This window comes from Bombina bombina, chromosome 9, assembly GCF_027579735.1.
Source record: "Bombina bombina isolate aBomBom1 chromosome 9, aBomBom1.pri, whole genome shotgun sequence".
In the NCBI taxonomy this organism is placed as follows: domain Eukaryota; kingdom Metazoa; phylum Chordata; class Amphibia; order Anura; family Bombinatoridae; genus Bombina; species Bombina bombina.
The window spans coordinates 261,030,972-261,046,905 of record NC_069507.1 but is presented as its reverse complement, the minus strand read 5'-3'; positions in this window follow the sequence as shown (position 1 = coordinate 261,046,905).

Here is a 15,934-nt window from a genome sequence, read left to right as displayed (position 1 = left end):
AGTTTATTTCATTGTATTTAATGTAGGAATTGTATTTAATTTATTTATTGATAGTGTAGTGCTAGGTTTAATTGTAGATAATTATAGGTATTTTATTTAATTTATTTATTGATAGTGTAGTGTTAGGTTTAATTGTAACTTAGGTTAGGATTTATTTTACAGGTAAATTTGTAATTATTTTAACTATTTTAGCTATTAAATAGTTCTTAACTATTTAATAGCTATTGTACCTGGTTAAAATAAATACAAAGTTACCTGTAAAATAAATATTAATCCTAAAATAGCTATAATATAAATATAATTTATATTGTAGCTATATTAGGATTTATTTTACAGGTAAGTATTTAGCTTTAAATAGGAATAATTTATTTAAGAAGAGTTAATTAATTTCGTTAGATTAATATTATATTTAACTTAGGGGGGTGTTAGTGTTAGGGTTAGACTTAGCTTTAGGGGTTAATACATTTATTAGAATAGCGGTGAGCTCCAGTCGGCAGATTAGGGGTTAATAATTGAAGTTAGGTGTCGGCAATGTTAGGGAGGGCAGAATAGGGGTTAATACTATTTATTATAGGGTTAGTGAGGCGGATTAGGGGTTAATAACTTTATTATAGTAGCGGTGCGGTCTGCTCGGCAGATTAGGGGTTAATAATTGTAGGCAGGTGGAGGCGACGTTGAGGGGGGCAGATTAGGGGTTAATAAATATAATATAGGGGTCGGCGGTGTTAGGGGCAGCAGATTAGGGGTACATAGCTATAATGTAGGTGGCGGCTCTTTGCGGTCGGCAGATTAGGTGTTAATTATTGTAGGTAGCTGGCGGTGACGTTGTGGGGGGCAGGTTAGGGGTTAATAAATATAATACAGGGGTCAGCAGTGTTAGCAGCAGCAGATTAGGGGTACATAGGGATAATGTAAGTAGCGGCGGTTTACGGAGCGGCAGATTAGGGGTTAAAAATAATATACAGGGGTCAGCGTTAGCGGGGGCGGCAGAATAGGGGTTAATAAGTGTAAGGTTAGGGGTGTTTAGACTCGGGGTACATGTTAGAGTGTTAGGTGCAGACGTAGGAAGTGTTTCCCCATAGGAAACAATGGGGCTGTGTTAGGAGCTGAACACAGCTTTTTTGCAGGTGTTAGGTTTTTTTTCAGCTCAAACAGCCCCATTGTTTCCTATGGGGGAATCGTGCACGAGCACGTTTTTGAGGCTAGCCGCGTCCGTAAGCAACTCTGGTATTGAGAGTTGAAGTTGCATTAAATATGCTCTACGCTCCTTTTTTGGAGCCTAATGCAGCCATTCTGTGGACTCGCAATACCAGAGTTATTTTAAAGGTGCGGCCAGAAAAAAGCCAGCGTTAGCTACGCGGGTCGTTACCGACAAAACTCTAAATCTAGCCGTTAAATTGACCAATTGTTATCTGTGATGCTAATTTGCAGATAATTAGTCTGGGAGCTAAGATGTCTAGCTTCATGGTGCTAGCTTTCAGGGCTCTGTGGTTACAATCTTGGTCGGCTGATGTCTCTTCTAAGGAAAAGCTTTTGGCTTTGCCTTACAAGGAAAAGACTCTGTTTGGACCTAGTCTGACAGAGATAATTTCAGAGATTACCGGTGGAAAGGGATCTTTCCTACCTCAGGACAAGAAGAACAGACCTAGAGGTTGTCAGACTTTCTAATTGCCATTCCTTTCATAACTTTAAGGGACTAAAGTCCTCCTCTTCCTCATCTAAACAAGATCAACCCAGATCTTCTTGGAAATCCAACCAGCCCTGGAATAAGGGAAAACAAAAAAAAAAGCCTTATGCTGACTCTAAATCAGCATGAAAGTTCTGCCCCCAATTCCTGTGTGGATCAGGCAGTTTTCTCTTTTTCATCAAGACTGGATATGCAATGCCCCAGACCCTTGGATGGCAGACATAGTATCTCAGGGTTACAGAATGGGATTCAAGTCTTGCCCTCCTAGGGACAGATTTCTCCTCTCAAGGCTTTCCTCAAACCAAATAAAGAAGGAAGCCTTCTTAAACTATGTAAAAGACCTATCTCTGGGAGTTATTGTTCCTGTTTCTCTAGCAGAACAGGTTCTAGGATTCTACTCAAATCTATTTGTGGTTCCCAAAAAAGGAGGGAACTTTTCGGCCCATTTTAGACCTCAAGTGTTTAAACAAATTCCTCAGGGTTCCATCCTTAAAGATGGAAACTATTTGTTCCATTCTCCCTTTGGTACAGGAAGGTCAGTTTATGATGACCATAGACTTGAAGGACGCATACCTTTACATTCCTATACACAAGGAACACCATCAGTATTTGAAGTTTGCCTTTCTCAACAAGCACTTCCAATTTGTTGCACTTCCATTTGGTCTGGCCACGGCTCCCAGAATATTCACAAAGGTTCTGGGGGTGCTTTTGGCTGTGATCAGATCCCTGGGAATTGCTGTAGTGCCTTATCTAGACGACATCTTAGTTCAGGCATCATCTTTTCAGCTAGCCCAATCTCATACAGAGATGCTGTTGTCTTTTCAACTTTCACATGGGTGGAAGGTGAATTTGGAAAAAAGTTATTTTGTTTCATCTACCAAAGTGTGTTTCCTATGGACTATAATAGATTTACTGTCCATGAAGAACTTTCTGACTGAGGTCAGAAAGGACAAGATTCTTGCTTCCTGCCTTTCTCTCCTGTCCTTTTGTCCATATGTGGCCCAATGCATGGAGATGATTGGTCTTATGGTGGCATCAATGGACATCATTCCTTTTGCTTGGTTCCATCTACAACCATTACAGCTTTGTATGCTCTGTCAATGGAACAGAGATCATTCGGATTTAGCTCAAAGGATAAATCTGGACCCTCTGATAAGAGATTCTCTCTCATGGTGGGTGTCTCAGGAACATCCGTCTCGGGGCACTTGCTTTCTCAGACCTTCCTGAGAAATTGTGACTACGGACTCCAGCCTGTCAGGTTGGGGTGCTGTTTGGGGCCCTCTAAAGGCTTAGGGCCTGTGGTCTTGGGAGGAGTATTCTCTTCCAATAAATATTTTGAAGTTGAGAGATATCGTTAATGCCCTATTAGCGTGGCCTCAACTGGCATTGCTCCGGTTTATAAGATTTCAATTGGACAACATTACCTCAGTGGCTTACATCAACCACCAGGGAGGGACTCGGAGTTCCTTAGCAATGAAGGAGGTGACTCGAATTCTGCAGTGGGTGGAAGCCCACAATTGTCTCCTATCTGCCATCCACATTCCAGGAGTGGACAATTGGGAGGAGGATTTTCTGAGCAATCTTTTCATCCCGGGGAGTGGGCTCTACATTCGGAAGTGTTCTCTCAGATAACCCTCAAGTGAGGGGTTCCAGAATTGGATCTTATGGCGTCCTGCCAAAACGCCAAGGTTCTAAAGTACGGTTCAAGGTCAAGAGATCCTCAGGCCATTCTGATAGATGCTCTAGCGGTTCCTTGGAGGTTTTCTCTGGCTTATCTGTTTCCTCTGTTTGCTCTCCTTCCTTGAGTCATTGCTCATATCAAACATGAGACAGCATCAGTGATTCTAATAGCTCCTGCATGGCCTCGCAGGATATGGTTTGCGGATCTGGTGAGGATGTCTTCTCTACCTCCTTGGAGATTACCTCTGAAGAAAGACCTTCTACTTCAGGGTCCTTTCCTCCATCCAAATATATATTCTCTGAAGCTATCTGTGTGGAGATTTAATGCCTAGTTCTGTCTAAGCGTGGTTTATTTGAAGCTGTCATTGATACTATAATTCAAGCTCAGAAGCTGATTACTCGCAATATTTATTATAAGATATGGCGTAAATCTATTGGTTTGATTCTAAGGGGTTCTCCTGGAGCTGGGTGAGGATTCCCCAGATTTTGTCTTTTCTTCAGGATAGACTGGATAAGGGTTTATCGGTCAGTTATCTAAAGGGTCAGATTTTAGTGTTATCTATCCTTTTGCACAAACATCTGGCTGATCTACCAGATGCTCAAGCCTTTGTACAGGCCCTGGTTAAAATCAGACCTGTATTTAAACCTGTTGCTCCCCCATGGAGTCGTAATTTAGTTCTTAAGGTTTTACAGCAGGCTCTGTTCAAGCCTGTACATGTTCTTGATATTAAACTGTTATCCTGAAAGGTTTTGTTTCTTGTGGCCATTTCTTTCAGCTCTGCAGTGTGATTCCCCCTACCTTATTTTTCATGCTGATAAGGCAGTCCTTCATACTAAATTGGGTTTTGTTCCTAAGGTAGTATCGGATCAAAACATGAATCATGAAATTGTTGTTAATTCTCTTTGTCCTAATTCTTCTTCTCAAAAGGAACGTCTTTTGCATAACTTGGATGTTGTGTGGGCTCTAAAGTTTTACTTACAAGCTACTAAAGATTTTTGGCAATCTTCTGCCCTGTTTGTTGTTTTCTCTGGAAAATGTAAGGGCCAGAAGGTCACTTCTACTTCTCTGTATCTCTGGTTGAAAAATTTGATTAATTTGGCTTATAAAACTGATGGACAGCAGCCTCCTAAGAGAATTATGGATCATTCCAATAGGGCTGTATCCTCATCTTGGGCTTTCAAAAATGAAGCATCTGTGGAACAGATTTTAAATGCAGCTACTTGGTCCTCTCTGCATACATTTTCCAAATTCTATAAATTTGATACTTTTGCTTTGGCTGAGGCTTTGGGAGAAAGGTTCTTCAAGCGGTGGTGCCTTCTGTTTAGGTCCTCCTGACATTTTTTTCCATCCCTGTTAATTCCGTGTCCTCTAGCTTGGGTATTGGTTTCCACTAGTAATTGGAATGACATTGTGGACTCTCCATGTCAGAGGAAAGAAAACAAAATTTAAGCTTACCTGATAAAGTTATTTTTTTCCCGACATGGAGAGTCCACTACCCCGCATTCTTTTAATTTTCATTTGGAAGTTTTTTGTGTAAACTTAGGCACCTTTTCACATTTTTGTTTCTTCCTTTTCCATTTCCTTCGGCTGAATGACTGGGGGTTATGGGTAAGGCAGTTACACTTAACAGCTTTGCTGGGGTGCTATTTGCCTCCTTCTGCTGGCCAGTAGTTGAATATCCCACTAGTAATTAGAATGAAGTGGTGGACTCTCCATGTCTGGAAGGAAAGAAATTTATCAAGTAAGCATACATTTTGTTTTTATTAACTTATTGCAATAAAATAATAAAACAAGGCAGTGAATGAACTATAAACACATTACTTATCTTTGGGTTTTGAATAAGGCATTAATATCATTGCACAATGGTGCACAGGCAAAGGAGGGAATCTGCATGCAATGTCATTATTCAGTGGAACACACCCAGCAGATTTTACAGGTGCTAATGTTTGAGACTTCTCACTAAGATGTTGCCCAAAAGAAACTGTTCTATCAGTAATTCTAATAATTAAAGTTACAGTTTAGCAGGTGTGTTTAAAGTTGTGTCAATCATATTATTTAATTTAGTGAGCATTTAGCAAAAATAAGAGTGTCCATATAAGCAAGTCCCCAGGTAGGGTACCTGTCCTCTTGCAATCACCACCGGCCACTGTGAATGGCTGGCAAAATGTAAGATTTTGTAAGAGCTTTGTGTGCAATTCCCCGCCCCTTCTCTTGTGTGAGAGTAGGGTTTGTTAATAATCCTAGTTTAAAGGAACACTCAAGTCAAAATTAAACTTTCATGATTATGATAGAGCAGCAATTTTTAATAACTTTCCAATTTACTTCCATTAGCAAAATGTGCACAGTTTTTTTATGTTACACTTTTTAACTTAGCAGAGGCAAAGGAGTAGTGGTTGTACTTATGACCATGTGTAAACAGAAATTGCCAAGCCAGGCACCGGGACTTAGGTCGATAGACACCCCCCCAAAGAACAGTACATATGTGAGCCAATATTAGAGGTGTACCTTGAGCACTGAAGGGAGAAATCCTGTGTATACACGGAACGATATCCGATGGCAGCGTGTCTGCCGACTTCTCTTGCTTCCGCCTCTATGCAAAACCCGGTCTGCAGCTCAGTGAACGTCACCGCGTGACGTAAGGAGGGGGTGTGTATGTTAGCGGTCTGTATATTCACCCGGCCCAGCGGTTAGTGAGGAGTGTTAACCTGGACTCAATTGCTGGTCAGAGTATCACAGAAGAAAGGATGGAGTCCCAGGTTAGGATAAAATAAATTCTTTTATTCGGTTCTTTAAAAGTTCAAGTGAGTCGCAGCTCACACGGACACAAAATCAAATTCAGCCAGAAGGAGAGTGGAGAGATGAGCGTAGCACCAGTGGTTAGCCACTGGTGCTACGCTCATCTCTCCACTCTCCTTCTGGCTGAATTTGATTTTGTGTCCGTGTGAGCTGCGACTCACTTGAACTTTTAAAGAACCGAATAAAAGAATTTATTTTATCCTAACCTGGGACTCCATCCTTTCTTCTGTGACACTTTTTAACTTATCAGCTTTTACTGAGCATGTGCAGTAATTCACAAAATATTCAATATGCACTTGTGATTGGCTGATGGCTGTCACATGATACAGAAGGAGTGGAAGGAGACATATTTATGAAATTTGTCAGAAAACAAAATCTACTTCTTATTTGAAGTTCAGATTAATTGCTATTGCATTGTCCTTTTATGGTGCATTTTTTGTTGATGCAAATCTACTGTATTTACTGATCCTTTAAGATATTAGAGAGGTCAGGAATAAGTGGTTTTATGTGCAAAGCTGTAATGCACTGAGTCTGAAGCTTTGAATGCAGTTTCATAATTGGGCCTTTAATAGAAGATTCCCCTTCTTCACCTTACTAATTATGGTTTCAAACACAAATCTAGAGACAATAAAATGTGCTTTATATTTGCATAATACATATCACAATTGTACAGTAATATAAACTTAATGCAAACAGAGTTATTATAAAAGGTTTCATTTGAATTTGTCATTTTGTTAGTAGGGTTCATGCCAGTCTGTCTTGGGCAGACATTTTTTTCAGAATAAATAAAATAAATCTCCACTGAACATTGTAAAGTTGTTACTTCTTTACAAAATAATAATAAAGCAGTTATACTTCCATCTACATTCTAGGGTAGTCCCAGAATCATGGTACAGAATTACCAAGATGCCATGGCTAGTGTAAGAAAGTATGGGAAGCCTGATTTTTTTATAACTATGACATGTAACACAAAATGGTCAGAAATTGTTTTAAATCTGAAAGGTCAAGCAGTTGAATTTCAACCTGATTTAGTGGCAAGAGTTTTTCATTTAAAACTTCAAGAACCTCTTGATGATATCACAAAGAAACATGTTTTGGGTACACCAACTGCCAAAGTTCATGTAATTGAATTTCAAAAACATGGTTTACCTCATGCACATATTTTGCTTATATTATGTGCACAAGGTACGCCTAAAAATGCACAAGTTATTGATAGCTTTATTTGTGCTGAAATACCTGACATTGAAGTCAATCCCCGGTTACATGCAATTGTTACCAAACACATGATACACGGGCCCTGCGGGGAGCATAATCTAAGATCTCCATAAATGGTTGATGGGGTTTGCTCTAAGCAATTTCCAAAATCTTTCCAAGAAGAAACTTTAACCAATGTAGATGTTATCCACGTTACAAGAGAAGTCTATCAATAGTAGACATGTGCGATTCGTTTCGGATCGATTCGGAAATTCGGAAAATTCGGAGATTCGGATCGATTCGAATTTCCGAATTAAAATACTGCCGAATCTACCAAATAAATCTGAATCGAATACATCCAAATCGATTCGAATACATCTGAATCGATTTGGATGTATTTGGTAGATTCGGATGTCTGTGTATTACACTAGAATTGTACAGTATATTAGGTTTTATCACTCTGCTATGGTTTAAACCTAATATACAGTACATAATACTAGTGTAATACACAGCACATCCCACCTAACACTTACCGAAATTCCGAATTTCCGAATCGATTTGAACCGAATCGAATTGAACCGAACTGAATTGAACCAAATTTTTTCTGAATCTGAAAGAATCCGAATGATTCCGAAACTAATTCATTTGAATTTTTCCGAATTCGAATAGATCTGAACCGAAATTTGAATCGATCCGAATCGATCCGAACCGAACCAAATTTTTCGAAGCTGCACAAGTCTGATCAATAGAAATAAATTATAAAAAAATAGATAACTCCTGGGTTGTACCATACAACCCATACTTGACATTAAAATACAACTGTCATATTAATATTGAAAGCTGTGCTTCTATAAAAAGTGTAAAGTACATATTTAAATATATTTATAAAGGGCATGACTGTGCAAATATTGCAATTAAAGAACATGAAACTCTTCTTCATGATGAGATAAGTTCATTTATGGATTCAAGATATGTCAGTGCTCCAGAAGCAGCATGGTGGCTTTTTAGCTTTGATATGCACCATCAATCGCATACGATTGTGCGATTACAAGTTCACCTTCCTGGAGAACAGTCAGTATATTTTACTGAAGACAATATTGAAACTGCAGTAGAAAGAACACATTATAGAGACACAACTTTGACTGCTTGGTTTAAATTAAACCAAGAAGATTTGTCAGCTCATGCATTTCTTTACACTGATATACCTCAACATTTTGTTTTCCATCAAAAGACAAGAACATGGAAAAAAAGAGTACAAGATTGAGCAAATAACACTATTGGTCGTATGTACTCTGTAAGTTTAATTTCAGATGTTGAGAGATTTTGTTTACGCTTGCTTTTACTTCATGTTAAAGGAGCAACTACTTTTGAAGATATTCGTACAGTTGGTGGTGTTCAATTTCACACCTTTAAAGAAGCAGCTCAAAAACTTTGTCTTTTTGAAGATGATCAATCTTGGGATTTAACTCTTCATGAAGCTGCAAGTGAAATGATGCCTCGACTGCTTAGAGAGCTTTTTGCTCATATTTGTGCTTTAGCATCTCCATTCTCCACCAAATGCTAAAGAGCTTTTTGAAAAGTACAAAGGACATGTTTTTGAAGACATTTCAAGACATTCAGGTCACACATCAGAGTGTCAAAATTGTTTAAATTATGCTCTAAGAGATATTCAGGATATATTAATTGTTCATGGAAAGAATTGTCAAGATTTTGGTTTACCAAATCCTCCAAACAATTTACCTTAAAATCCCAGAGATCTCTATGATGCTTCTTTTGAAAGTTATACTGGAGTTCAAATGAAGGCATCTTTTAATGACCTTCAAAAATATTTTTTTTTTAAAATGACAGTTTACCACTTCCTTGATAATCCAGGTGGTAGTGGAAAAACATACCTGTACAAAACTCTGTTGAGGACAATTAGAGGGAATAGTGAGGTAGCATTACCAGTTGCTTCAACAGGTATTGCGTCAAATTTGCTGGAAGGTGGACGAACTTCACATTAAAAATTCACAGTTTAAGTTGCCAGTTCCTCTGGTGGATACTTCAACATCTTCCATGAGGCAAACCTCTAGTGATGCGCAATTGATCTGTAGTGCAAAGATAATTATTTGGGATGAGTCAACCATGTCTTCCAGTGATGCACTTAGATGTGTTGACAAACTGATTCAAGAGTTGATGAACAACAACAAACCTTTCGGCGGCAAAACTATTCTGCTCGCAGGTGATTTTAGACAAACTCTTCCTGTTGTTGCACACGGAAGTAGAGCAGCTATAGTTGAAGCCAGTATAAAATGTAATCCACTCTGGCATAAGTTCGAAGATTTGAAGCTGACTAATAATGTCAGATCTGTTGATCCAGTTTAGCTCTTGGCTTTTAAAGCTTGGAGATGGACTACTGACCAAAGAGCATGGTTTACATGAAGACATCTTTGAAATTCCATCCCAAATTAAATACAAAGACTCCATTGTAAAGGAGATTTTCGGTGAAGAGTTAAAAGATTCTGGTGCTTTTAAGTTTTCAAAAATGGCCATTTTATGTCTAATAAATAGTGATGTTGATAAAATCAATGAGGAAGTATTGAGTTTGTTAGAAGGTGAAACCTCTACTTACTTAAGTAATGATTCCATTGATGATGAATCACAGGAAGATAGGGATAACTACCCAGTTGAGTTTTTAAAATGAATTGGCACCTTCTGGAATGCCAGTTCATAAACTCAATCTAAAAAAAGGTAGAATTGTTATGCTTTTGCGTAATGTTAACACCAAAAGAGGTCTCTGTAATGGCACCAGATTGGTTGTCAAAGCATTGCATGAAAATGTAATTATTGCACAAGTATTAACAGGTACAGCTAAAGGGCAAAATGTTTTCATTCCCCGAATAGACTTAGCCCCAAACAATACTGAACTTTTGTATTAAGAATAAGACAATTCCCAGTTAAATTAGCATTGGCTATGACCATTAACAAAGCTCAGAGACAAACTAGAAAGAGTTGGCATCTATTTGCCAGAGCCAGCTTTTAGCCATGGACAGTTATATGTAGCTTTTTCAAGGGTAAAAAGCTCTGCAGATGTAAAAGTTAACTTCATACACGGACAAGAACAAGGGAAATTAATAACTGGAAGTGATGCCTTTTTTACTAAAAATGTTGTATATAAAGAAATATACTTAAAATAGATATAATTTAAAGAGAAGTACTTTTGTATTTATTTAGGACAGTAGTTTGTTCAATTAAAGTGTGGCTATGGGGGGTAGTTATCAACGTGTCAAGTTTCCTGCCTTCGCCGGCCCAATACGCCCGCCTAAGCTCGCCTCACATCGCCGCCGCAGACCTGCAAAAATTTGCCTAAGTTATCAAGTAAAGCTGTCAAAAGGCCGCGGGGCGATAAGCAGCAGACTGTGAGAGTTATCACTCATCCGATCTCGCTGCTCTTCGGATGTTTGACAGCTTTCTTGCTAGCCTGTCACTAAGCACTCACACTAAACTACACTGTTCTACCCCCTATACCGGCGCCCCTGGAGCCCCCCGCAACTAAATAAAGTTACTAACCCCTAAACCGCCGCTCCTAGACCCTGCCGCAACTCTGATAAATGTATTAACCCCTAAACTGCCATCCTCGACCCCGCCACAAGTCTTATAAATGTATTAACCCCTAAACTGCCGCTCCCGGACACCGCTGCCACCTACATTATACCTAGTAACCCCTATCCTGCCCCCCCTATACCACCGCCCTCTATAATAAAGTTATTAACCCCTATCCTGCTGATCCCGCACCTCGCCGCAAATAAATAAATAGTTTAACCCCTAAACAGCCGCTCCCTGAACCCTCCGCAACCTATATTAAATTTATTAACCCCTATCCTGCCCCCCCTACACCGTCGCCACCTACAATAAATGTATTAACCCCTATCCTGCCCCCCCACTACACCGCCGCCACTGTAATAAAATTATTAACCCCTAAACCTAAGTCTAACACTAACCCTAACACCCCCCTAACTTAAATATTAATTAAATAAATCTAAATAATATTTCTATTATTAACTAAGTTAATCCTATTTAAAACTAAATACTTACCTATAAAATAAACCCTAATATAGCTACAATATAACTAATAATTATATTGTAGCTATCTTAGGATTTATTTTTATTTTACAGGTACCTTTCAATTTATTTTAACTAGGTACAATAGCTATTAAATAGTTATTAACTATTTAATAGCTTACCTAGCTAAATTAAAGAGAAAGGTACCAGTAAACTAAAAACTAAGCTTGGAGGATCACTTCATCGGATGGAAGATTTCTTCAGCGCCCCTTGGATGATCACTTCTGCCGCTCCGGATGTCCTCTTCGGTTCCATCGCTGCTCGGTTGAGTGAAGACGACTCAAGGTAGGATGATCTTCAGGGGATTAGTGTTAGGTTATTTTAAGGGGGGTTTGGGTTAGATTAGGGGTATGTGGGTGGTGGGTTTTAATGTTGGGGGGTTGTATTTTTCTTTTACAGGCAAAAGAGCTGAATTCTTTGGGGCATGCCCCCACAAAAGGCCCTTTTAAGGGCTGGTAAGGTAAAAGAGCTTTGAACTTTTTTAAAGTAGAATAGGGTAGGGCATTTTTTTATTTTGTGGGGGATTTGATATTTTATTAGGATGCTTAGATTAGGTGTAAGTAGCTTAAAATTGTTGTAATATTTTTTTAAATGTTTGTAACTTATTTTTTTTATTTTTTGTAACTTAGCTTTTTTTATTTTTTGTACTTTAGTTAGTTTATGTAATTGTATTTAATTGTAGTTATTTGTAGTTAATTTATTTAATTAATGTAATGATAGTATAGTGTTAGGTTTAATTGTAACTTAGGTTAGGATTTATTTTACAGGTAATTTTGTATTTCTTTTAGCTAGGTAGTTATTAAATAGTTAATAACTATTTAATAACTATTCTAACTAGCTAAAATAAATGCAAAGTTACCTGTAAAATAAATATAAATCATAAGATAGCTACAATGTAATTATTAATTACATTGTAGCTATCTTAGGGTTTATTTTACAGGTAAGTATTTAGTTTTAAATAGGAATAATTTATTAAAGTATAGTGTAGTGTTAGGTGTAATTGTAACTTAGGTTAGTTTTTAGTTTACAGGTACATTTCTCTTTATTTTAGCTAGGTAAGCTATTAAATAGTAAATAACTATTTAATAGCTATTGTACCTAGTTAAAATAAATTGAAAGGTACCTGTAAAATAAAAATAAATCCTAACAGAGCTACAATATTATTATTATTTATATTGTAGCTATATTAGGGTTTATTTGAAAAGGTAAGTATTTAGTTTTAAATAGGATTAATTTAGTTCATAATAGAAATATGATTTAGATTTATTTAATTAATATTTAAGTTAGAGGGGTGTTAGGGTTAGTGTTAGACTTAGATTTAGGGGTTAATAATTTTATTACAGTGGTGGCGGTGTAGTGGGGGGCAGGATAGGGGTTAATAAATGTATTATAGGTGGCAACGGTGTAGGGGGTGCAGATTTGGGGTTAATAAATTTAATATAGGTTGCGGCAGGGTCAGGGAGCGGCGGTTTAGGGGTTAAACTATTTATTTGCGGTGAGGTGCGGGATCGGCAGGATAGGGGTTAATAAATTTATTATAGAGGGTGGCGGTATAGGGGGGGCAGGAGAAGGGGTTACTAGGTATAATGTAGGTGGCGGTGGGCTCCAGGAGCGGCGGTTTAGGGGTTAATATGTATAGAGTAGCTTGCGGTGGGCTCCGTGAGCGGCGGTTTAGGGGTTAATCATTTTATTTAGTTGCAGCGGTGTAGGGGGGGACAGATTAGAGGTGTTTAGACTCGGGGTACATGTTAGGGTGTTAGGTGTAGACAGCTCCCATAGGAATGAATGGGATAACTGGCAGCAGTGAACTTGTAATTTCACTATGGTCAGACTCCCATTGATTCCTATGGGATCCGCCGCTTCCAGGGTGGCGGTTTGAAAACCAGGTACGCTGGGCCGTAAAAGTGCCGAGCGTACCTGCTAGTTTTTTGATAACTAGCAAAAGTAGTAAGATTGTGCTGCACTTGTGTGCGGAACATCTGGAGTGACGTAAGAATTGATCTGTCGGACTGAGTCCGGCGGATCGAAGTTTACGTCACAAAATTCTACTTTTGCCGGTCTCTAGCCTTTGATAACTAAGGCGAATCAGCCTCGCCACAAATACGCTGCGGAATTCCAGCATATTTGAGGTTGACGGCTTGATAACTACCCCCCTATATCTGTAGTTTATTATATAGAAAATATTTTTGATATATTTAAGACAGTAGTCCGTTAAAATAATAGTATTGCTAAACCTGTAGCTTAAATGTTTATATAAAAGAAGAGTTACAAAATAGGTTGTTTCTACATCTGCAGTTTAAAAAATAATTAGACTGCCCCTGGGCAGAATTATCAACTAGTAATAATAATAATAAACATTAAGGGATAGATTACAAGTGGAAAGCTAAATATCACTGGTGGGCAAATTATATTACAGCTCCACTTTATAATACCAGCGCACGCTAATGTACGCTGGAATTACAAATTAAGCGCAAAGTGAATGCAACCTAGCATTCGTATTGCTAGGAAGCATTGAGCTTATGAGACTGCACTTTTATAGGCTCCAATGGAAGCCTCGTTCTGATGCTGTCATACATGGAGAGAACCTAAGCGCTGCAAATGGGGAAAGTCGCGCAACATTTGTAGCATTTTGAAATATATATGTATATGCTGATATTCATTTATATTTATGTGTTAATATGTGTATATACACATATTAACACAAATATATATATGTACATAAGCATATACATATATATATATATATATATATATATATATATATATATATATATATCTATATATATATATATTCTGCGAACACACATAGATATAGGTATATAAAGAAATATTTATTTACTATAAAATGTACATTGTTCTGTATTTGAAAAACATTGGAATGTGAAAATGAAGGTGGATGTGATATTTGGTTAGCGCACTTACGGCTAGATTACGAGTTTTTGTCAGTAATGGTGTGCTAACGAGCATTTTTTTCTCACCGCTCGCTTAAGACAATGCTGGTATTACGAGCTTTCTGCAAGCCGGCGTTAGCCTCAAAAAAGTGAGCGTTGAGCAAAATTTAGCTCCAAATCTCACTGTAATACCAGCGCTGCTTACGGTAGTGGTAAGCTGGCTAAACGTGCTTGTGCACGATTTCCCCATAGGAAACAATGGGGCTGAGATGGCTGAAAAAAAAACTAACACCTGCAAAAAAGCAGCGTTCAGCTCCTAACGCAGCTCCATTGATTCCTATGGGGAAATACTTTTTATGTCTACACCTAACACCCTAACATGAACCCCGAGTCTAAATATTACACTTATTAACCCCTAAACTGCCATCCCCGACATCATCGCCACCTGCATTATATTATTAACCCCTAATCTGTCGCTCCGGACAGCGCTGCCACCTACATTATACCTATGAACCCCTAATCTGCTGCCCCTAACATTGCCGACACCTACATTATATTTATTAACCCCTAATCTGCTGCCCCCAATGTCGCCGCCACCTAACTACAATTATTAACCCTTAATCTGCCGACCCCAACGTCGCCACCACTATAATAAATTTATTAACCCCTAAACCTAAGTCTAACCCTAACCCCCCCTAATTTAAATATAATTTAAAATAATCAAAATAAAATTACTATTATTAACTACATTATTCCTATTTAAAACTAAATACTTTCCTATAAAATAAACCCTAAACTAGCTACAATATAACTAATAGTTACATTGTAGCTATCTCAGGGTTTATTTTAATTTAAAGGCAACTTTGTATTTATTTTAACTAGGTACAATAGTTAATAATAATTAACTATTTCATAGCTACCTAGCTAAAATAAATACAAGTTTACCTGTAAAATAAATCCTAACCTAAGTTACAATTACACCTAACACTATACTATAATTAAATTAATTACCTAACCTAACTACACTTAAATAAAATAAAATTAAATAAACTAAAGTACGAAAAACAACAAACACTAAATTACAGAAAATAAAAAAATAATTACATTTTTTTAAACTAATTACACCTAATCTAATCCCTCTAATAAAATAAAAAAGCCCCCCAAAATAATAAAATTCCCTACCATATACTAAATTACAAATAGCCCATAAAAGGGCCTTTTGCAGGGCATTGCCCCAAAGTAATAAGCTCTTTTACCTGTAAAAAAAATACAATAAACCCCCAACATTAAAACCCACCACCCACACACCCAAGCCTACTCTTAAACCCACCCAATCCCCCCTTAAAAAACCTAACACTAACCCCCTGAAGACCACTCTACCTTGAGCCGCCTTCACCTAGCCGGGCACAAGTGGTCCTCCAGAGGGGCAGAAGTCTTCATCCTATCCAGCCAGAAGAGGACATCCAGATGGGCACAAGTCTTCATCCAGACGGCATCTTCTATCTTCTTCCATCCGGAGCGGAGCGGCTCCATCTTGAAGACATCGACGTAGAGCATCCTCTTCCATCCGACGGCAACTGAAGA